This window comes from Mirounga angustirostris, unplaced genomic scaffold (genome assembly GCF_029215605.1).
Source record: "Mirounga angustirostris isolate CCGP_5_RB_7025 unplaced genomic scaffold, mMirAng1.0.hap1 SCAF_3, whole genome shotgun sequence".
Lineage (NCBI taxonomy): Eukaryota > Metazoa > Chordata > Mammalia > Carnivora > Phocidae > Mirounga > Mirounga angustirostris.
This window is the reverse complement of record NW_026991711.1, coordinates 100,832,272-100,855,493: the sequence shown is the minus strand read 5'-3', so window position 1 is coordinate 100,855,493 and position 23,222 is coordinate 100,832,272. Positions and strand designations below refer to the sequence as shown.

Genomic DNA, 23,222 nt, shown 5'->3' with positions numbered 1-23,222 from the left:
GATTTATTGAGGCATAATTGACAAATAAAAATTTTATGTATTTGTGGTAGGCAACATGATGTTTTGACATACAAATATGTTGTGAATGATTTCCACAATCAAGCTAATTTAAATATCACCTCATATAGTTATTTGTGTGCATGTGTACTATAAGAACATTTAAGATTTACTCTTTTAGCAAAGTTCAAGTATACAATGCAGTATTTTTACCTATAGTCACCATGTGTACATTAGAGCTCCAGAAATTATTCATCCTTCATAATTGAAACTTTATATCAACATGTCCCAGTTTCTGTCCCTACTTCCAACCCCCCGCACCCCCCGTCAGTACTTGGATGCCACCGTCTTACTGTCTGCTTCTGTGAGTTTGAGAATGTCAGGACATAAGTAGGAAGGCTAGGGATAGTTAAGGAATTTGGGTTTCATTTTCTAGATGAACATTCTAGAAAGAGCAGCCTGGTGCTTCTCCAGGGTATGGCTGTAGGGGGGACAAAGCCAGAGCCAGAGAGATGAGCAGGAAGAATTATTCTCAAGTCTGTCTGCACAAAGTGATGTGAGGAGCTTTAAAAAATACCATTGCCTGGGTCGCAGCTCATCCTGAGTAAAACCACATCTCTTGGGGTAGATCCAGGCACTGTTCATGTTTTCAATTCCCCTTGTGATTCTAATGTGCAGCCAACACTAAGAGTTCCTGAGCTAGAAGAATGTCAGTTGAAATACAGGAAAGAGTGGATGACCATTTGGAGTGTACAATGGTAGTTGGGGTGCAGAGGGTGGATTTGAAAAATAATTGGAAGGTAAACATAAATATAGCAAGAACCGAGAATCACATCAATGGGGGTGGTGTGAGAGAGATGAGCTGTCAAGAAGAGTTCCCTGTTTGGGGGCCTGGAGGGGTGGTAGTGCCTGCAATTGAAGTAACAAACTCATGAAGAGTAGCAATTTTACCTGGGAAGATGAAAAGTTAGATTTTGGTGGTGCAGGGTATCAGGTGTCTCAAGGACAGCCAAGGAGAGGATGCATAGTCACCAAAGCAGCGGGCCAAAGAGGAACCCCAATATGTAAGTAGCAGGCGAGAGAAGAGAACACCATGAAATAGAAAAAGAAAAGAAATGTCCAAGGGACTCATCTAGCCTTCACTGTCCAATATGATAACCAGTAGCCATGTATTAATGTTTAAAATAGAATCCGTTCTTTGGCAGATTTGATGAGTGGGGAAGGCCCTGCCTCTTTCTACTAAACTCTTTGGAGGCCAATATCCTCTCTAACTTTATTGTATTTGTTCATTTAATCATTCACTCATTACCTCACTCATATACTTACCCAGCCTCTTATTCCATTTCTGTCCAAGGAGGAAGCTGGTGATGCCACACCCAGAATATGGTGAGTGCTGTAGAGGCTGGCCCTCTTCCAACTTGGTAAAGCTGGTCTGTCTCCGTTTTCAATGATGGGAGCTGTGTGTCTAGTCATCTCATTATCTTGTGGTGCCTATTAAAAACATTTCTCTCCCTTACTCTAGAAACAAGAACTGCATTTCAGTAATGAGTGATGTGACTGCTAAATACATGGATTAAAAAAAAAAATGTAAAATTCTCTGGGGTTTTCCAGGATAAGAAGTCATTACAGATGTTGTGTTGTTTCAGATGTCTTGGAGATTAAATAGGCCTAAATCAGCTCCTGAGCATTTTATTAGTGAATCTGTGTCATTTGAAAATCTTTCCCTGAAACTTTCCCACCCACTCTCTAACCCCCACTTGAATAAAGGAGTAATCAGGGATGAGCTCAGAATCTCCACTTGGTCTTGACCTATCCCAGATGGTGTTATAGTCATAGCTTTATCTGTAAAGAGTAGAAGGGCAGCCCGGGGCTATGCCAAGAAAATAGTACTTGCATTAATAGAAAGTCATTTGGATTTGCATTAAAACTCTTACTTGTCTCTTATTTAATATTGTTCATTGCTCTCTCATTATTCATTCTGTTGATGCATAAAGGTGCACATATTCTGCACTCTGGAATTGTTTCTGAAAACAGTCTGTCAGTCCTGTATTGAATTGTCATGCTTTGATGGTACAAGGAAATGTTGTCCTTTAAAGAAATTCTATTACAAAATCCTTTATAGTCAGCTGTTCATTCAGCAATTGTTTATTGATCAGCTACTATGTGCTGCAGTAATGTCGAGTATTAGAGAACACAGTTATATAAGCTCTACTCTTGAGATAGTCGTAATCACATATTGGAAAATATATGGTTCTATATACTAGGCACTGCTTTGAAGGGTTTTTACATTTTAACCCACTTCCTCTTCACAACAACACTGTGAGGTAGTGTCATTATCAACCTTATTTTGCAGATGAGGAAACTGAGGGATATAGAATTAAATGGTGCATCCCCAATTATACAGTTAAGAAAGGCAGAACTGGGATTATACTGGGGCTGCCTGTCTCCAATCTATGCTCTTCACCATTATACTTTACTTCCTTTCCCCTGCTCAACTGTGATCTCCAATGGGAGACAAAAAGGAACCCCCCTTGAAATTAACTTATTTGTAGAATGTGGTTGACATTTAGCTCTGTTTATTTAAATGATTCTTGAAAAGGAGCACTTTTAAGATAAATGCTCTTTCTCTTCTTATCAACCATTGTCCAGCCAAACAGAAACAAAGGAAGAGGTAAACATTTAGCTTTACCAAGCATACCTTGGATTAGCTTTGAGAATTTTTGACCTCTGAAATCTAAAATAGTTTTATAGGTATTCTTGGAATCTTTCATTCCAAGTGTTTAAGCAATGGGTGTCTAGAACAATGACAGATTGCTTTGTTTTAGAAGTCAAATGTAAATATTTATACAAGAATAGCAACCTTTGTGAGACTATACAAACCAGATTCCACTTTGAGCCCCATTACCAGTTGTCCCGATTGCCGACACATCAGTAAATGTACCTACTACCAAAACCAAATGTCCTCGAGCCCTAGGAACACGAAGAAGTTAAATAGACCAGTAGCCCCAAAGCACTTTTAGAGCAATTTTATTAAGACTTGGGTTTCTGGGAAGGTTTTATTTTATCACTCAGCTATTATCTTGAATCTGCCATGTACTCAAAGGTTTTTGTTGGCCTTAATTCAGCTCTCTACCTTCTCGGCTATCACTGTTTTGTTGAGCACTTTTCTACCCAGATAGATAACAGGATTTGGTGACAGCTTTCAATTGTATTACCACTGAAACTTTTATAGGTATAGGATTTCTTTGGTCGGCTGGTCCCTGACTATGACTTACTTAGGTTAGTACTTATTGGCCCATAAAACGTGCCTGACTCTGTAAAATAACTCACTAATTCTTCCAGAGTGAAAACCTCTAATGGTGTTTATCAACACACATGTAAATAATCTAGATGACCACCATGAGGGACCCAAAAGATGAGCCGGAGTGACTCCTTATCGTATAAGCCCATATAGTAATGAGATCCCTGGCCAATAGAAGTATCACCTAAACTCCAGCTTTCAAGAGTCCTGTTGTATTCTTGAGAAAGAGTATTTAAAGCAAAAGGAATGAAATTGGCAGAGAAGTTATGGTGCCGAAGTTTCTTTAAGTATCTAAGAAAGGCTCCCACACACAGAGGAACAGCCATGACCCGATCATTCCCTGGCAAATGCACCAAAGAGAAAATACGATTACTTAAATAAACAGAGAAAAATACTCAATTTGCCAAATTAAGACATTCAAATTACAGCAAAATATGAGCAAGCATTCTAATTTCCCCTTAAGTTATCTAGTACTTTAAAAAACATTTTTAATGGCTGATATTTATGAGCCAGTGGTAAAATTTGTTCTTCTATGTTTTACTTGTGATATGATTCACCCATAAACAATTTGGCATTACATATCAAGAACCATAAAAATGTTCTGATTTTTTAACCCACCAATTCTCCTTTTGGGAACCCAAAATATGAAGAAATCACATGAATAAAGATATTCATCACACCAATATTTAAAATATTACAATGCCGGGGTGCCTGGGTGGCTCAGTTGTTAAGCGTCTGCCTTCGGCTCAGGTCATGATCCCAGGGTCCTGGGATTGAGCCCCACATCGGGCTCTCTGCTCAGCAGGAAGCCTGCTTCTCCCTCTCCTACTACCCCTGCTTGTGTTCCCTCTTGCTGTCTCTCTTTCTGTCGAATAAATAAATTTAAAAAAAATCTTAAAGTATTACAATGTAAAGTTTTCAATTAGCAATAATCGTGCCTCGGATAAACCTCATTGGCTATGATACTGCCATTGTGCAAAGCTTAAAGTATTACAATGTAAGAAGACACTTAAACGCCCAGCAATGAAGAAATGGTTACAGGAATTATGCCCATCTCATAGGTGCATAAAGTGGAGAGACTCTTATTCTATGATCTAGTCAACATTAAGTATTTATTGTCTTCTGTGTGCCAGGCACTATTCCAGATTCTGAGACTACAGGGATGAGCAGAATGATTCCATCTGCTCCGGAGCCCATGAAGCTTAGAGTCAGGTAGGGGAGTTAGATGTTAATGAAAATAATATGCCACATTCATGGCCAGATATTTAGGAAGGCCAATTTGATTGTTTAAAGATCTGCTTTCAGCATGCTCCTTGACATACAGGTTGGGGCTGAGTCCGTTAGCCTACAGGATGGATAACCTTGATGTTGTGTTTCCCTGGGGCTTAAGAGTGACAATAGGTAATGGGAACATTTGACAGCATGTAGGGAAGGAGGTGTGATACTCTCGAGGCACTCAAGCCATCAGTGCTATTAGGAGCTCTGAAATCTGATGTTTTCCAGCTCAGCTGAGTCTTCTGTTGACCTATCTAAATGTTTAGGATAACAGCATTTCTGCTTCTCTTGTGTATTTTTTTTTTTTTATTCTGTATACTGGAAACAGACTATGAATAATTAATGAGCAATTTTTATTGTAGCTCATGAAACTATAATGATCCTAAGTTTGTTGCATGATACAGATAATGTGGTAGGATTAGTCCTGCAGTTCCACTGCAAATGGCCATGTTCCCTTTTTGAAGTTTAATGAGCTCTTGCTGCAACAAAGAACAACAGGAGGCGCTTAAAGAAAATTCACTTTTCAACCTAATTTGCAGATATTGAAGCAAAAGCTAAGGAATGACATAGCGATAGATTCCGTGATTTTGATATTTATCAGATCCTAGTGTATGGTGAATGTGTATGTTTCAGAGGGAAACACATTCTTTCTTTTAAACAGGACGATTTTATAGACTTACAAATCACTAACACGCTTTCAGGTCTTAGGTTGTGATTTTTAAATTTTTTTTCACGTAAATGGATTTGATTCTTCTCTTCATTCACATGGAACACTGATTCCTTGTTTCTTATTCTGATGGTAGAGGAATAGTGCTCCTCTCCCTTTCCATCTTTATTAGCATCACCTCCACCCCCAGCCTCCACCCCATCCAATATCAGTATCATGAAGAAGCATTTGCTACTGAGGTTTAGGTATGATTGGTAAAAAATAAAATCAAATCTCATATATATATATATATGAACCCAGATTATGAACCTGCTATCAAAAAGACCACTCACTATCCAGATCGCCCTGTTTCTCGGTGCCTCTGTGTTTATGCAGACGTCGTAAAGCCGCATGTTATTGCTTACGCTGCAGAGATCTCAACTGATCTTTCAACAACTTCAGCATGTTTTCTCCAGGAATGAGTCAGTGAAACAAAAAGGCCACATCAAAGAGGCAGCCTTCAGGGTTTTTGAGCTGCCTGCGTACCTTGGACATGGATCTCTCTGCCTCTAAAAGGCCAGAGTGGGAGCGGGCGGTGGTTCAAATGTTGCATCAACATACAGTAATTAATTCTATGCTGGAAGGAGATGACACATTTGGAGACAACTTGAAATGACCCACTGAAACATAGGAAACATGGAGAGTGGGACTGACCAACTTGATGGAAAAGCCAAGTTCTGTCGATGTTTGACTTGTGGGGAATTCTTACTGCAAATTCGGAGGCTCTCTCCAATGTAGTACTAGTTTGTTTCATATGCGTCTCATTGGCCCTTGGGCACCTCAGCGAAACAGGTTCTCTCTCTCAAAAAACAAGAAGAGTTTTGAGATTTTCATTCTACTTTTCTTTCCTGTTAATGTACAGTATAAATAAGCACTGTTGTATTTTTATGTTTACCTTATATTCAACTGCCTTAATACAGTCTGAATTTAAAAAGATTTTCTTATATTTCTTGATTGTTCTAGGTATACATAATTCCGTGAGTAATTGTTTTTATATTCCATATTGTTTTCAATATTTGTATCATTTATTTCATTTTCGCATCTTATTTCATCTGCTAGTTATATTACAACATCTCAAACAATGTTGAAAATTAAACAGAGATAGAGGACATTCTCACTTTATTTATGACTTTCAATGTGTTTTATATTGGTTTCTGATAAATGCTTTCTCATGCATAGGAAGCTTCCTCTGATGTTTATTTTACTTAAAGTCAAGAAGAGTTCTTACAAAATAGTAGTAAATGATTTTTTTTTGAGAATTTTTTTATTGTTAGGTTAATCACCATACATTACATCATTAGTTTTTGATGTAGTGTTCCATGATTCATTGTGTGTAACACCCAGTGCTCCATGCAGAACGTGCCCTCTTTAATACCCATCACCAGGCTAACCCATCCTCCCACCCTCCTCCCCTATAGAACTCTCAGTTTGTTTTTCAGAGTCCATGATCTCTCATGGTTCATCTTCCCCTCCGATTTCCTCCCCCCTCATTCTTCTCTTCCTGCTATCTTCTTCTTTTTTTTTTTTCTTAACAATTTGTTTCAGAGGTACAGATCTGTGATTCAACAGTCTTGCACAATTCACAGTGCTCACCATAGCACATACCCTCCACAATGTCTATCACCCAGCCACCCCATCCCTCCCACCCCACACCCCACTCCAGCAACCCTCAGTTTGTTTCCTGAGATTAAGAATTCCTCATATCAGTGAGGTTATATGATAAATGTCTTTCTCTGACTTATTTCACTCCGTATAATACCCTCCAGTTCCATCCATGTCATTGCAAATGGCAAGATCTCATTCCTTTTGATGGCTGTGTAATATTCCATTGTATATATATACCACCTCTTTTTTATCTATTCATCTGTCGATGGACATCTTGGCTCTTTCAATAGTTTGGCTATTGTGGACATTGCTCCTATAAACATTGAGGTACACATACCCCTTCGGATCCCTACATTTGTGTCTTTGGGGTAAATATCCAGTAGTGCAATTGCTGGGTCATATGGTAGCTGTATTTTCAACTTTTTGAGGAACCTCCATACTGTTTTCCAGAGTGGCTGCACCAGCTTGCATTCCCACCAACAGTGTAGGAGGGTTCCGCTTTCTCCGTATCCACACCAGCATCTGTTATTTCCTGACTTGTTAATTTTAGCCATTCTGACTGGTTTGAGGTGGTATCTCATTGAGGTTTTGATTTGGATTTCCCTGATACTGAGCGATGTTGAACACTTTTTCATGTGTCTGTTGGCCATTTGGATGTCTTCTTTGGAAAAATGTCTGTTCATGTCTTCTTCCCATTTCTTGATTGGATAATTTGTTCTCTGGGTGTTGAGTTCGATAAGTTCTTTATAGATTTTGGATACTAGCCCTTTATCTGATATGTCATTTGCAAATATCTTCTCCCATTCTGTTGGTTGTCTTTTGGTTTTGTTGACTGTTTCCTTTGCTGTGCAAAAGCTTTTTATCTTGATGAAGTCCCAATAGTTCATTTTTGCCCTTGCTTCCCTTGCCTTTGGCGATGTTTATAGGAAGAAGTTCCTTCAGCTAAGGTCGAAGAGTTTGCTGCCTGTGTTCTCCTTTAGGATTTTGATGGACTCCTGTCTCACATTTAGGTCTTTCAACCATTTGGAGTCTGTTTTTGTGTGTGGTGTAAGGAAATGGTCCAGTTGCATTCTTCTGCATGTGGCTGTCCAATTTTCCCAACACCATTTGTTGAAGAGACTGTCTTTGTTCCATTGGACATTCTTTCCTGCTTTGTCGAAGATTAGTTGACCATAGAGTTGAGGGTCCATTTCTGGGCTCTCTATTTTGTTCCATTGATCCATGTGTCTGTTTTTTTGCCAGTACCATACTGTCTTGATGATGACAGCTTTGTAATAGAGCTGGAAGTCCGGAATTGTGATGCCGCCAGCTTTGCTTTTCTTTTTCAACATTCCTCTGGCTATTTGGGGTCTTTTCTGGTTCCATACAAATTTTAGGGTTACTTGTTCCATTTATTTGAAAAAAGTGGATGGTATTTTGATGGGGATTGCATTGAATGTGTAGATTGCTCAAGGTAGCATTGACATCTTCACAATATTTGTTCCTCCAATCCATGAGCATGGAACATTTTTCCATTTCTTTGTGTCTTCCTCAGTTTCTTTCATGAGTATTTTATAGTTTTCTGAGTACAGATCCTTTGCCTCTTTGGTTAGATTTATTCCTAGCTATCTTATGGTTTTGGGTGCAATTGTAAATGGGATCGACTCCTTAATTTCTCTTTCTTCTGTCTTGTTGTTGGTGTATAGGAATGCCACTGATTTCTGTGCATTGATTTTATATCCTGCCATTTGACTGAATTCCTGTATGAGTTCTAGCAGTTTTGGGGTGGAGTCTTTTGGGTTTTCAATCTAAAGTATCATATCATCTGCAAAGAGTGAGAGTTTGACTTCTTCTTTGCTGATTCAGATGCCTTTTATTTCTTTTTGTTGTCTGATTGCTGTGGCTAGGACTTCTAATACTATGTTGAATAGCAGTGGTGATAGTGGGCATCCCTGCTGTGTTCCTGACCTCAGGGGGAAAGCTCTCAGTTTTTCCCCATCGAGAATGATATTCGCTGTAGGTTCTTCATAGATGGCTTTTATGATATTGAGTTATGTACCCTCTATGCCTATACTCTGAAGAGTTTTGATCAAGAAAGGATGCTGTACTTTGTCAAATGCCTTTTCTGCATCTATTGAGAGGATCATGTGATTCTTGTTCTTTCTTTTTTGATGTATTGCATCACGTTGATTGATTTGCGGATGTTGAACCAACCTTGCAGCCCAGGAATAAATCCCACTTGGTCGTGGTGAATAATCCTTTTAATGTACTGTTGGATCCTATTGGCTAGTATTTTGGTGAGAATTTTTGCATCCATGTTCATCAAGGATATTGGTCTGTATTTCTCCTTTTTGATGGGGTCTTTGTCTGGTTTTGGGATCAAGGTAATGGTGGCCTTGTAAAACGAGTTTGGAAGTTTTCCTTCCATTTCTACTTTTTGGAACAGTTTCAGAAGAATAGGTATTAATTCTTCTTGAAATGTTTGGTAGAATTCCCCTGGGAAGCCATCTGGCCCTGGGCTCTTGTTTGTTGGGAGATTTTTGATGACTGCTTCAATTTCCTTAGTGGTTATAGGTCTGTTCAGGTTTTCTATGTCTTCCTGGTTCAGTTTTGGTAGTTGATACATCTCTAGGAATGCATCCATTTCTTCCAGGTTATCAAATTTGCTGGCATATAGTTGCTCATAATATGTTCTTATAATTGTTGGTATTTCTTTTGCGTTGGTTGTGATCTCTCCTCTTTCATTCATGATTTTGTTGATTTGGGTCATTTCTCTTTTCTTTTTGATAAGTCTGGCCAGGGGTTTATCAATCTTGTTAATTCTTTCAAAGAACCAGCTCCTAGTTCCGTTGATCTGTTCTACTGTTCTTTTAGTTTCTATTTCATTGATTTCTGCTCTGATCTTTATTATTTCTCTTCTCCTGCTGGGTTTAGGCTTTATTTGCTGTTCTTTCTCCAGCTCCTTTAGGTGTAGGGTTAGGTTGTGTATTTGAGACCTTTCTTGTTTCTTGACAAAGGCTTGTATTGCTATATACTTTCCTCTTAGGACTGCCTTTGCTGCATCCCAAAGATTTTGAACAGTGTGTTTTCATTTTCATTGGTTTCCATGAATTTTTTAAATTCTTCTTTAATTTCCTGGTTGACCCATTCATTCTTTAGTAGGATGCTCTTTAGCCTCCATGTATTTGAGTTCTTTCTGACTTTCCTCTTGTGATTGAGTTCTAGTTTCAAAGCATTGTGGTCTGAAAATATGCAGGGAATAATCCCAATCTTTTGGTACCGGTTGAGACCTGATTTATGACCTAGGATGTGATCTATTCTGGAGAATGTTCCATGGGCACTAGAGAAGAATGTGTATTCCGTTGCTTGGGGATGGAATGTTCTGAATATGTCTGTGAAGTCCATTTGGTCCAGTATGTCATTTAAAGTCTTTATTTCCTTGTTGATCTTTTGCTTAGATGATCTGTCCATTTCAGTGAGGGGGTGTTAAAGTCCGCCACTATTATTGTATTGTTGTCGATGTGTTTCTTTGCTTTTGTTATTAATTGCCTTATCTAATTGGCTGCTCCCATGGTAGGGACATAGATATTTACAATTGTTAGATCTTCTTGTTGGATAGACCCTTTAAGTAGGATATAGAGTCCTTCCTCATCTCTTATTACAGTCTTTAGTTTAATATCGAATTTTTCTGATATAAGGATTGCCACCCCAGCTTTCTTTTGGTGCCCATTAGCATGGTAAATGGTTTTCCACCCCCTCACTTTCAATCTGGGGATGTCTTTGGTTCTAAAATGAGTCTCTTGCAGACAGCATATTGATGGGTCTTGTTTTTTAATCCAATCTGATAGCCTGTGTCTTTTGATTGGGGCATTTAGCCCATTTACATTCAGGGTAACTACTGAAAGATATGAATTTAGTGCCATTGTACTGCCCATAAGGTGACTGTTACTGTATATTGTCTGTGTTCCTTTCTGGTCTATGTTGCTTTTAGGCTCTCTCTTTGCTTAGAGGACCCCTTTCAAGATTTCTTGTAGGGCTGGTTTCGTGTTTGCAAATTCCTTTAGTTTTTGGAACCTTTTTATCTCTCCTTCTCTTTTCAATGACAGCCTAGCTGGATATAGTATTCTTGGCTGCATATTTTTCTCGTTTAGTGCTCTGAATATATCATGCCAGTCCTTTCTGGCCTGCCAGGTCTCTGTGGATAGGTCTGTTGCCCATCTAATGCTTCTACCATTGTAGGTTACAGATCTCTTGTCCTGAGCTGCTTTCAGGATTTTCTCTTTGTCTCTGAGACTTGTAAGTTTTACTATTAGATGTCGGGGTGTTGACCTATTTTTATTGATTTTGAGAGGGCTTCTTTGTGCCTCCTGGATATTGATGCCTGTTTCCTTCCCCAAATTAGGGAAGTTCTCTGCTATAATTTGCTCCAATATACCTTCTGCCCCTCTCTCTCTTTCTTCTTCTGGGATCCCAATTATTCTAATTTTGTTTCATCTTATGGTATCGCTTATCTCTCGAATTCTGCCGTCGTGATCCAGTAGTTGTTTATCTCTCTTTTTCTCAGCTTCTTTATTTTCCATCATTTGGTCTTCTATATCACTGATTCTCTCTTCTGCCTCATTTATCCTAGCAGTTAGCACCCCCATTTTTGATTGCACCTCATTAATAGCCCTTTTGATTTCGACTTGGTTAGATTTTAGTTCTTTTATTCCTCCAGAAAGGGTTTCTCTAGTAACTTCCATGCTTTTTTCAAGCCCAGCTAGTATCTTTAAAGTCATGATTCTGAACTCTAGGTCCGACATCATACTAATGTCCATATTGAGTAGGTCCCTGGCAGTTGGTACTACCTCTTGTTCTTTTTGTTGAGGTGATTTTTCCATTTTGTCATTTTGTCCAGAGGAGAATAGATGAATGAGAGAACAAAATGCTAACAGGGTAACAACATCCCCAGAAAATATACTCTAAACAAATCAGAAAGACCTGAAGCCGGGGGAAAAGAAAGGGAAAGAAAGAAAAAAGAGAAAGGAAAAAGATAAAAACAAACAAAAACAGAACAAAATAAAACAGAAAAAACAGAATATGATCAAATATGATCAGGCTGGTGCATAGATCAGTGCCACACATTTGATTTTGGATGTATTTTGGTCTGTTAAAAGAAAGTGCCTCCCAAAATTTTAAAGAAAGAAAAACTTATATATGTACAAATATAAGGGTTGATACAATGAAGAGATGGAATATGACTGTAAAGATGAAAATTGTAAAAAATTTTATAAAAGGAATTGATAATAAGTTGTTTGAAAAAAGAAAGGATTTAAAAGAAAAAAAAGGGAGAGAATGTGATCAGGCAGGAGACTAGAACAAAGCCATACACTAGAGATTTAGGGTATATTTTGATCTGATAGAAGAAACTGTATCTCAAAATTTTAAAGAGAGAACAACTTATATATATATGCCAAAAATAAGGGTAACTAGTATGAAGGGATAGAATATGACTCTAAAAATGAAAAATAAAAATGTTTTTTAAAAAAGGGATTGATAAGCTGTTGGTTGAAAAAGGGAAAAAGAAAAATTAAAAAAAAAAAGACAGTTAAAAAAAAAAGTTAACTGTGAAAGAGTAAAGAATCATGGTAAAAAAGCCATGAATTCTATGTGCAGTATTCCCCTAGCGCTGGAGTTCTGCTGTTCTCATTGATCTGTAAACTTGGTCTTGCCTGGCTGTTCTTGCTGATCTTCTGTGGAGGGTCCTGTTGCTGTGGTTCCCAAATGTCTTTGCCGGAGGCGGAATTGCCCCACCCTTGCCGGTCTGGGCTAAGTTATCTGCTAGGGTTTGCTCTCGGGAGCTTTTGTTCCCTGCAAGCTTTCCGTACAGCTTTGGAGGATGAGAGTGAAAATGGCAGCCTCCCAATCTCTGCCCCGGAGGAGCTGAGAACTCGGGGCCCCGCTCCTCAGTGCGCCCCCAGAGAAAAGCTGCCAGTCACTCCCATCTCCCTGGTCTCCGGCCGCACTCCGTGCTCACCTGGCCTGTGACCGAGCATTTCTATCTCTGGCACCCGACTTGGTGTGGAGTCTCCAAACCCAGCAGATCCTTGTGGTGCACTCCCGCACCTCTCCTCCTGGGGGAAGAAGGTGAGTCTCCCCGGATCTGCCGCTTGTTGGGTCCCTGCTGGAGGAGCAGTGGCCCGCCTGTGCCGTGGATCACGGTTTATGGCAACCTCGAGCCTAGAGCCCGCGCCTCAGCTCCGTCTCTACAACTGGCTTCCCGGCTCCGATACTTGGGAGCTCTGCTGCACTCAGGCACCCCCGGTCTTTCTGTGACCCCAAGGGTCCTGAGACCACACTGTCCCACGAGGGTTCCACCCCCCGCTTAGCCACCAGAGTGACGTCCCTCAGTGGAGCCGACTTCTAAAAGTTCTGATTTTGTGCTCCGCGGCTCTATCACTTGCCAGGAGCAGCTGATGGAGGTCCCCTCCCCCGCTGTCTATCCTCCCGAATATCGCCTCGGATTCACTTCTACGCACATCCTACCTTCCAGAAAGTGGTCGCTTTTCTGTTCAGAGAGTTGTTGCTCTTCTTTTCTTCGATCTCCTGTTGAGTTCGTAGGTGTTCAGAATGGTTTGATCCCTATCCAGCTGAATTCCTAGGACCAGACGAAATTTAGGTCTCCTTCTTCTCCTCCATCTTGCTCTGCCCCTCAGTAGTAAATGATTTTTAACATCTATTGACATAATCACATTTTTTCTTTTAATTTGTTAATATAGATTTAATTGATAGATTTTTTAAATGTTGATTCATCCTTCTATAACTAAAATAAACTATACTTGGTCATAGTTTGTGTTACTACAAGGCTGAATATAATTTGCTAACATTCCATTTAAAACATGTTTAGTTTTATAAATGAAATTCGGGTTTCTTCTTTTATCCCAGTTTTATCCAACTTTCATGTTAAGACATGCTGACTTAATGGGGCACCTGGGTGACTTAGTCGTTAAGCGTCTGCCTTCGGCTCAGGTCATGGTCCCAGGGTCCTGGAATCGAGCCCCACATCAGGCTCCCTGTTCGGCGGGAAGCCTGCTTCACTCTCTCCCACTCCCCCTCCTTCTGTTCTCTCTCTCTCTCTGTCTCTCTCTTTCAAATAAATAAAATCTTTAAAAAAAAAAAGACATGCTGACTTAGTAAACTTTATTTCTTAGTCCTTGTGTTGTGTGCTTTTATCTTCTCTTCTTAATCAGGATGCCAAAAGGCTGCTTGTTTTATTTATCTTTTCGAATAATCAGCTTTCAGTTTAATTTATCCTTTGTTTGCTTGTTTGCTTGATTTTTTGTTTTGATGTTGTCTATCTGGAACAAGTTCCCTGAGATTTTTATATAGTTCTCCCTACCTCATTTTGAAAGTCTCAGCTCAGATGCCTCCAGTGAAACTTTGCTGATGACATTTCATTGTCACCCTCCCATCCTAGGCCATCCTATTGCATTACCCTATTTTATGTACTGTATTTATAATTTGTATCACTATCTGAAATTATCCACTTATTTTTAGATTTTCAAGTAGATTTTATTTGTTGCAACCATTTTCAATTTACAGAAAAAATGAGAAGATAGTCCAGGGTTACCATGTACCTCACACCTAGTTTCCTCTGTGATTACATCTTACATCAGTATGGTACATTGGTCACAATTAATGATACATTGTTATTAATTAAGATTGTACTTTATTCAGATTTCCTTTTACCTAATGTTCTTCTCCTGTTCCGGGATTCCATCTAGAATGCATTCATATTGAGTTGTAATGTCGCCTTAGGCTCTTCTGGACTACCACAATTTCTTAGTCTTCTTTTGTTGTTGAGGATTCTGACAGTTTTTTTAGGAATATTGGTCAGGTAATTTGTAAGATACCTCTTGATTGAAACTTGTCTGGTTTTGTTTTGGTTTGTTTTTTTTCATGATTATATAGAGGGTTATGGGTTTGGGGACAAAGACCACAGAAGTAAAGAGCCATTTTCATCACTTTCTATCAAGGGTATGTACTATTAACAGGCTCTATCACAGATGATGTTGACTTTGATCTCCTGGCTGAGGTAGTGTTTGTCAGGTTTCTTGGACGATGAAATTATTCTTTTCCATCCTGCCCATATTGTATTAAAAGTCTAGGGAGGGGTGATGGGTGGCTCAGTCAGTTAAGTGGCCAACTCTTGATTTCTGTTCAGGTCATGATCTCAGGGTCCTAGGATCAAGCTCCACATGGAGTTCCGCACTCAACACAGAGTCTGCTTGAGGATTCTCTTTCTCTCTCCCTCTGCCCCTCCCCTGCTCCTGCTCTCTCTGTCTCTCAAAAATAAATAAATAAATATATTTTTTAAAAAGTGTAGGGAGTTATGTTTCTTTTCACTGAGTGTGAAATAGCTACATAATTTATTCATTTTTCGTTCATCTATTAATTATCATCAATCATTTACTGCCATATCCCTGAATCTGGACGAGTAGCAAAACACAAGAACAACAACAACAACAAAACAACTCCTAGTCACTGTTCAATGAATGTTTGTCAAATTAATGTATAAATTAATTACTGGCCAATTTATTTTAGTTTTTTTTTCCTCTGCTCTTTTATTCAAGTTTATTTTGTTTTCTTAGGTTAACTCCTTAAGTTGAACGTTTAATTCATTTATTTCCAGTCTTTCTTTTTTAAATAAAAACATTTCAAGCTACAGCTTTTCTTCTGAGTTCAGCTGCATCCCAGTCTTGATTGTTGTATTCACATCATATGACTTGTATTTTGTATTTTTGTTGCATTTTTAATTCTTAGATTATTTAGAAGACTGTTTTTTAATTTAGACGCACTTAGATTTTTGTGCTTTTTGTGTGTTTTTTTTCCTCATTTGCTTCAAGGAATTTTAGTGTTTTCTTTGTGGCCACATATGTAATCACTTTCTATAAATTTATATCCCATAGGCATAAAAAAAGACTACATTTTCTGTTGTATTGTACAAATTACCCACTTATATACACAAAATAAAAATTTTGTACTTGATCTTTTTCTGGCTCCCCATTTGAAATATTTAGAATTCGGGTTTCAGAATCTTATGTATTGGCCATTATAATATATATCTTCTCTTTCAAAACAGAAAGATTTTTACCCTTTATATTATTGTAATTCACTCTGGTTATTGTTATCTCTTTAGATTTCACTTTAACTTTTAGTTATTCTTTGCATATCACTTTCATTTTGTTTTGCTCTCTTTTTCCTTCTAGCCACAGGACATGAGTTTCCACTGACCTCTAGGCCTGAAATGCGCTCTTCTGTAAAATCCCTTATCCCCTTATTATCTGATACAGTCCCTCTGCTGACAGCTCCCCACAGTATTTTACAAAGATGGGTCATACACTTACTGTTTTGTAACTTGCTTTGCCCTAGACCAGTATGTCCAAATACCAGCCTTGTCTCTACCCAGGGGATTTTTTGACCCCTTAGACCTTCTGTTCCAAAATAGACCTCTCAACCTGTATGTCAGAAACTTGCTCTTTATGCATTCTTTTGCCACTGATGTTTCAGTTGTCAACCTACAACCTAGGAGTCATCTCAGGTTTGATGCCCTACTCAAGGGAAGATGCTAGGGGCAGAGGATGGTGAGGAGAGACCTGTGCACCCAGGGGCTCCCCATACACCTTGGCTCTACCCTTTGAATTGGATCCTGGCATCCTAAAGGCTTCCTTGTAGGAAAACCATTGAATCATTGGCTTCATTGAGAGTTTAGCTACATTTTATGGCCTCCTGGACTATGAAGTTAAAATTCACAAGACCTAGAAAGCATACATTACAATAATACCTTTCATTTTCTTGGTCAAAATGCTTTGAGTTGCAGGAATGTTTTCATTTTTATAACTCTATTAAATGTGTTTATGGAGGTTTGCTTCTTTTTACCCCAGGCTTAACCAAATTCTAAAAGAGGGCTTCACAAACTGTCTTGTGCCTCCAAGCCACCCAGGGATTTTACAGAAATACAGATCCTGACTTAGGAGGTCTAGGAGGGGGGCAGGTTTATACATTTATAACAAGCTTTAGTGCTGCCAATATTGCTAATCTGCAGACCCCAATTTGTGGAGCAAGGGTATGAAGTCCTTCTGGATGTTTCTTTGAGTTTGATTTTGGATTTAGTTCCCGAGTCCCTCAAAAAAACAAAAAAAAACCCAAAAAAACAAAAAACCTCTGTGATAGACACATTTCATTTTCTACCTAAAAATTTTAAGCAACTTGAAAATCCATGTCATTTATTAGGGCTGGCTATAAATATTTATTTCAAAAGTCAACTGAATCCTAAAGAATCAGAATCTGTTGGCTCAAACAAGATGCAAAACAATATATCATATAGAAGTCAGTTCCCAGATGAAGTTCTAACATGATCTGAATATTAGCAAGTTGGGTGGCCAACTTATGGCCTGCCCAAGACTTTCCTGGTTTTAGCACTCCTAGTGATGCTTCTTGGGAAATACCCCAGTCTTGGGAAAACTGTGACTGTTAATAGCAGCATAAGGAAGACTCTTCTATGATCTAGAACATGTCCTATGCTCCCAAAGTGTCTGTTTAAAAAGCACAATACTCCCTGACACACATAAGTGTTGGTGTATACCTTGAACAACAAATCATTAACATAATAAAAAATATTTAAAAATTTATTCTTAAACATGAAAAAAAATCACTTTTCCTTAATTACTCCTCCTAAGAGGTAAGCAGGCTTAGAGCCTTATACTGGGGTTGGAGTGCCTTGCCCGGGGTCCCGTAACATTGAGGTTTCAAGTTCTTTATCTATGCTCATGGTGAGTACACAATGTCACTCGCTCTCTAAACTAGATGAGTATTTATTAAATTGGGTTTTGGGCAATTAGTTTTATTTTGGAACTTCTCCTTAAGATGACTTATTAAAAACCAACGAACACACAAAACGTTCTTTCTTCTATTTTGTATAGCTGCATATGCAAGAGATAAACAGGATATATTTTAAATATTCTGTCTTTTGAAAACTGAATTTCTTCATGGTTTACATCTGGAAATGTTAGTCACATTTGCTAGTTGTTTTCCGTGGAATGTTGGTTATCTTACCAGCCATGATATTAATGATATTGTTTGAAAAATTTACCTCACATTTGTTAAAATTAACTAAAATTTCCTGTAAAAGCAAACAAGGAAAAAGCATACAGTATCTCATCTTTCTAGTGGGATTGCGAGATAAATGACACAAATCCATTCTAATTAGATCCAGAAATCCATGGGCATTTGACAATTAGTAGTAACAGTTGTTCCATTAATAATGTATAATATTCCTAATGCCAAGGGTGTTGTGTTATTAAGTGAAAAAAGCTCTGAAAAAGTCTTCGTTTAAAAAAGAGCAAGCTTGAGTGTGGCAAAACTTCAGTTTTGTGATGATTCAACGTGCGAAGTGGATTTATTAAAGCCTGAAATCAAACCGTGCTTCCAGAATGTGAAAGCGCTGTCTGGAGCAGTGTTCTGCTTAAAATCACTAACTGACTAAAAAATGTCTTCAGCCACTACCAAGTAATAGGCATTAGATACGGGTCATCAGTTTTCATTGGAATGGTGGCAATATCAGTTAGTATTTGTCAAAACCCTAAATACCTTGTAAGTAAAGTATTGCAACAGACTGTAAATGTTTGCCTTAGAAACTCTTGGAGAAGTGGACATGTGGAACTGGAAAATTGCCTGAGAAACTGACTAATAGAACTGCTTCCACGCAGAGATGCTCTTGAGCTTGGAACTTATCCCAAATTAGATGTATTGAGATCGCTGAGCTGTGTTTTGCAATTCAAATATTCCAGCACTTCCCACAGCAACCTCCTAGGCTCCCTGATGGTGGGGTCCTTTGAATGTTCACACATATGTGGGGGGCTTTGTTCCTGGAGTATGAAGCCTCAGTAAGATTAGGTAGAAAAGAGACTGCATGAGGCATATTTGAGAGCTGTGCTTTGATGGTAAACTCAAACTTCGAAAAAAATCTCCAAGTGAATAACTTTTGAGGCTTCTGATCCCAGATGGTGTTAAAGACCGCCGTTTAGTATTACTGCTCAGTGGCTCTTCAAGTCTGTCTATATTATGTAAAAGACACCAACCATTCATTAAATGTCAAGAAATTTTGTGTTGGTAAAAGTCATGGAGACATTAGAAGGGTATGTAGTTCACCTGTGGCCGAGCCATTTGGTCCCAGATTAATTCCTTTGACCAGGGAAGAACGTTACTCTGTTACCTGAATTCTTCTTTCCCTGGTCTTAAAATTGGGTCCCAGGCAATCTCCTGTACTCACTAGATTTATCTGCTATTCCAGAGATCTGAGAAAATCGCCCCTGTTTGCAGCACTAAGGGATCTACAGGCTGGAGTCATCGCTTCCTGTTAAGACATCTTTGTTCAAGTGTTTAGTCTTAGAAATGGCTGATGATCAGACTCATCAAAACAATATGGGAAATGACTATTCTGTTTGGTCTGATACCCTGCACCTTCCTGTGGCACTTACGCACATAACTACCAGGCTGTAGAGTGACAGATCTCCTTGTGTTGAGTTTAAGCTCCTTGTGGACCAAGGCTAGGTCCTATCATCCTCGTGTCTCCCCAGATCTAACGTGGCCCATCCGAGATGTCACCGTGAGTGCTGCCATGTCTGGGAACTCTCTGGTCCCCGTCATTGCATCTCTCAGCAGCCAGCCTGTAACGGAAGACCTTCCTGCGCTCTGAGCTTCAGCATCATGGCACATACTGCACTGTCTTGTCTGTTTCTCCAACTATATTCTGGGGATCAGATCTTTCATTTTTGTGCCTCCAATGCCAAATGCAGTAGGTGCTCAATACGTGTTGAGAGAAATGAATGAATGGAAGGCTCTCGATAAAGAATCATTGAGCTGAATTGAATAGAGCAGGCACACCCTCTAGCTATCGCTGGGGTCGGATTTAGTGCAGGTGATGTAATGTAACTTGACAGGGTAGTTAAATATTGACAGGCAGGAGAAGCATACTGGGAATGTTCAGAAAGAGGAAAGGAAGGTTTGACTGGGGCTGTCAGATCAGAGAGCTGAGGCCATACGGAGCCATACTGACTGGCTGCAGTGTCCTGATGGCCCAGGAAGGTCATTCGCTGGTGTACTTGGCTTCTGCTTCAGCAGAGGTAAGGTTTGGAGCCTGGCTGGGAAGATAATGGGTTGTGATGTGAGTGAATGCAGACCCCGTGCCTGTGGTTTAGAAATGGCTGGCATCCCAGACACTCTCTGCTGGCTGCCCATTCTTGTACAGCTCAGGCTGATCCTCATTTAAGGCAAGGAACAGGAGTTCTATTTGAGTCTGTCTCCTCTCACCCCATATTACCACACTCCCAAATGGTTTGTGCTTTAATATAACCTCTTAAAGTGATTGGGGTTGGATGCTGGTGCATATGTTTGGAATGCTTAGTTGAGGACTTTGTCCATATGAATTCATTTGTAAGTGCTCTTTGATGCTAACGATTAGAGACATACATAGCAATAGGATTAGGAGGTCATGAACATGTTCAGTGCTACCTGGGTGCCACTTGGTCTATGCAGGGGTAGAGTGCGGAGGGAGATGTACACTTGAGGTAATGTTTTTAGCTCTCATATCAACTGAGGGAGCAAGCAGAGGTGAGTTCAAGGAGAATATCGGGTAAGTGGGAAAATGCCACCAGACAGCAGGTGGAGCAATGGTTTAAGTAGGTCTAGCACTGCATTTAGAAAGGGATACAGGTCACCTTGAAGGAAAAAAAAAAAACACCCCATTTGATTTGAGAAAGACTGTTTAATTAATTGGCATGTAACAGGTTAGTTTTTAAGGAGACAAAAGTGGGTGTTCTGCTCATAAGTCAGATGCACCCATAAAAAACGGCCAAGGCAAGTAGTCTCTATTTGGTTCCTTGTCTTTTAGAGAAAGAGAATATGCTGGGTGTCCAACATGGGTTCAGATCTCAGCTTTGCAGATTAGGGCAGTTTAATGTCTGTGAGTCTCTATTTCTTCACCTGTGAAATGGGCAGAATGAGCCTCCTGGAAGGTTGTTGGGAGGCTTGAATAAAATATAAGACATAAAAAACCACACTAGAGTCGGCATGGTCTGGAGCTGTTCCCTCCAAAATATTTGCTCCCCTCTCCCAAGTTCCAAAGGCTTATTTTCTTTTATCTCTTCCTGAATAGCAGCTTTACTGAAAATGTAATTCACATACCATAATGCCCACTCGTTAAAAGTAGTTTCAGTAGTTTCTAGGATATTCTCAGAGTTGTGCAACATCACCACTACCAATTTTGAAACATTGTCTCATGACAAAAATCTCATACCCACTAGTGGTCACTCCTCATTTCCTCCCAGTGTCCCCAGTCATAGGCAACAGCAATCTCCTTTCTGTATCTAGATTTTGCCTATGCTGGACTTTACATATAAGTGGAATTATACAATATGTTATCTTTTGTCACTCACTTCTTTGACTCACCATAATATTTTTAAGGTTCATCCATACAGTAGCATGTATTGCTACCTATTTGGAAGATAAGGGGGATTTGATGAAATGTGCTCAGTTGGTCTTTTCACTTCTAATCTTCTAGGCTGGCATAAGGACAGCCCCAGTTCAGGGTTCTGTCTCTGACAGATTATGTGCAACACATTATGGACAGAAACACAGCCTTCCAACTGATGACAGCCTGAAAAGGCAAGGGGGCACTCTAAATAGCCTCCTTTACCCCTCATGTAGTGTGGATCCACTTGTGACAAGAACTCCCAACTTTTGACTGAAAAGGCCCTTTATTTTGCCTTCATTTTGGAAGGATATTTCCTCCGTAAATAGAATTCTAGGTGGACAAGTGTTATTTCTTTCATTGTGACCAAATCTGTCCTCAGCCTGAACTCACAAGTGTAAAAAAAATAAAAAAAATAAAATAAATCCATCACCTTATTACTGTGTCAAACACTTTATTTTTTATTTATATAAAACCTAACTATTACCAGTACCAAGGGCAGTGGAGTTCTCTAGTTTTGATATTTGCGGATTTCATGGCAAAATGTTTCCAGTCATAACGTCCAAATGTTGCAGAGCCCGCAGCCCCAGTAATGAAAGCCCTGTGTGTTTGCCTTGCCCTGGTCTATGCCACCCAGTTGTGCCTTGATGTTGGGCCACAGACCCAGGAAAGCAAGGATGAAATCACAGCCTGGATACCAGCTTGAGCTGTGCTCTTGAGTTCTCTATTAGCTCATAGGATTCTTTGTTTTTCTCACACAGAGGCTGGTGTGGGAGTAACTTAAAACAATACTAGGAGCCACCTATTTTTCTCTTTGAGGCTGACCCTGAGGTCTGAACAGTCAAATGACCACATACTTAATGTTCAGTAGACTTTTCATTCCTTGCATAATTCACTCCTCCAAGCCATCCTGTGAGGTAGGACAGAGCTGTTGTCCCCACTTGACTGTTTAGGAAACTGAGGTGAAGTGCTTGTTCAAAGTCTGAGTTGATGAGTTGCAGAACTGAAATCAGGCTGTCCATCACCGGATGTATTTGTCAGTTACTTGGCCACACAGATGATTTCTTCCTCCACTGAATAAGTCATTAAAGCAAGGGCTAAGAAGTCTCTCATAGTAGCTTCTAACACTGTCCTCTGAGAAAGTGTCAGTTGTAAGGAGTGGTTTGTGAAGGTCCAGATCATATGTTGCCTGTATTTAAGTGAAGTGGGCCTTAAAATTTCTTCCTGTCTGCTCCTTGCATAGAAGCAAGTTTGCCTTTGAAAAAACTCTTGACTGAAAAGTCTTAGTTTTAAAGTAAAAGAGTTATTTCCCGTCACCAAGTTCAGCATTTATAATAACAGCCCTCGCTGTTTGAATTTTTTTTTTTTTTTTTACAAATTTCAAACAGATTTCTCACGTGGCAGTTTACATTTATTTTCTCCTGCTCCTTTTCTTCTCACTGAAAATGCCGAACAGCTGGCCACGTTGACGACATAATAGCCCTCTGCCATGCTGGTCTATTTGGCCCATTCCATCCCCAGCCTTCTCTACTCCAGGCAAAATAATACCGAGACTATTTAGCCTTTGCTCCCAGGTCCTCTTCTGCTGTCCTTTGATCTACATTGTGGTCCTCTGAATCCTCCCATTGAAGGCACAGAGGACAATAGTTCCATCTTGTAAAAAGTGAACTGAGGCCTCTCAAATGAGAGGTCACAAAGCCTGGGGCTCCCATCCCAACCCCTTGGATTAGCATGTTTCCCACATCGTGTGCAGTGGCGTTCGCTCTCTGCTGGAAGGACACCTGCCACTGATCAGGCTCTTTGCCGGCTGGTTGGCAGACTGACCTCCTGAGCTCACAAAATCAACCTGA

General features: G+C 39.5%; 1 protein-coding gene and 1 pseudogene across 1 annotated transcript in view; one reads left to right on the top strand and one right to left on the bottom strand.

Moving 5' to 3' along the window:
* The window catches only part of NCKAP5 (NCK associated protein 5), an 824,899-nt gene that overhangs the window by 81,616 nt on the left and 720,061 nt on the right, over positions 1–23,222 (top strand). The window lies entirely within an intron of this gene.
* LOC123839939 (U4 spliceosomal RNA) lies at positions 4,161–4,281 on the bottom strand (annotated as a pseudogene).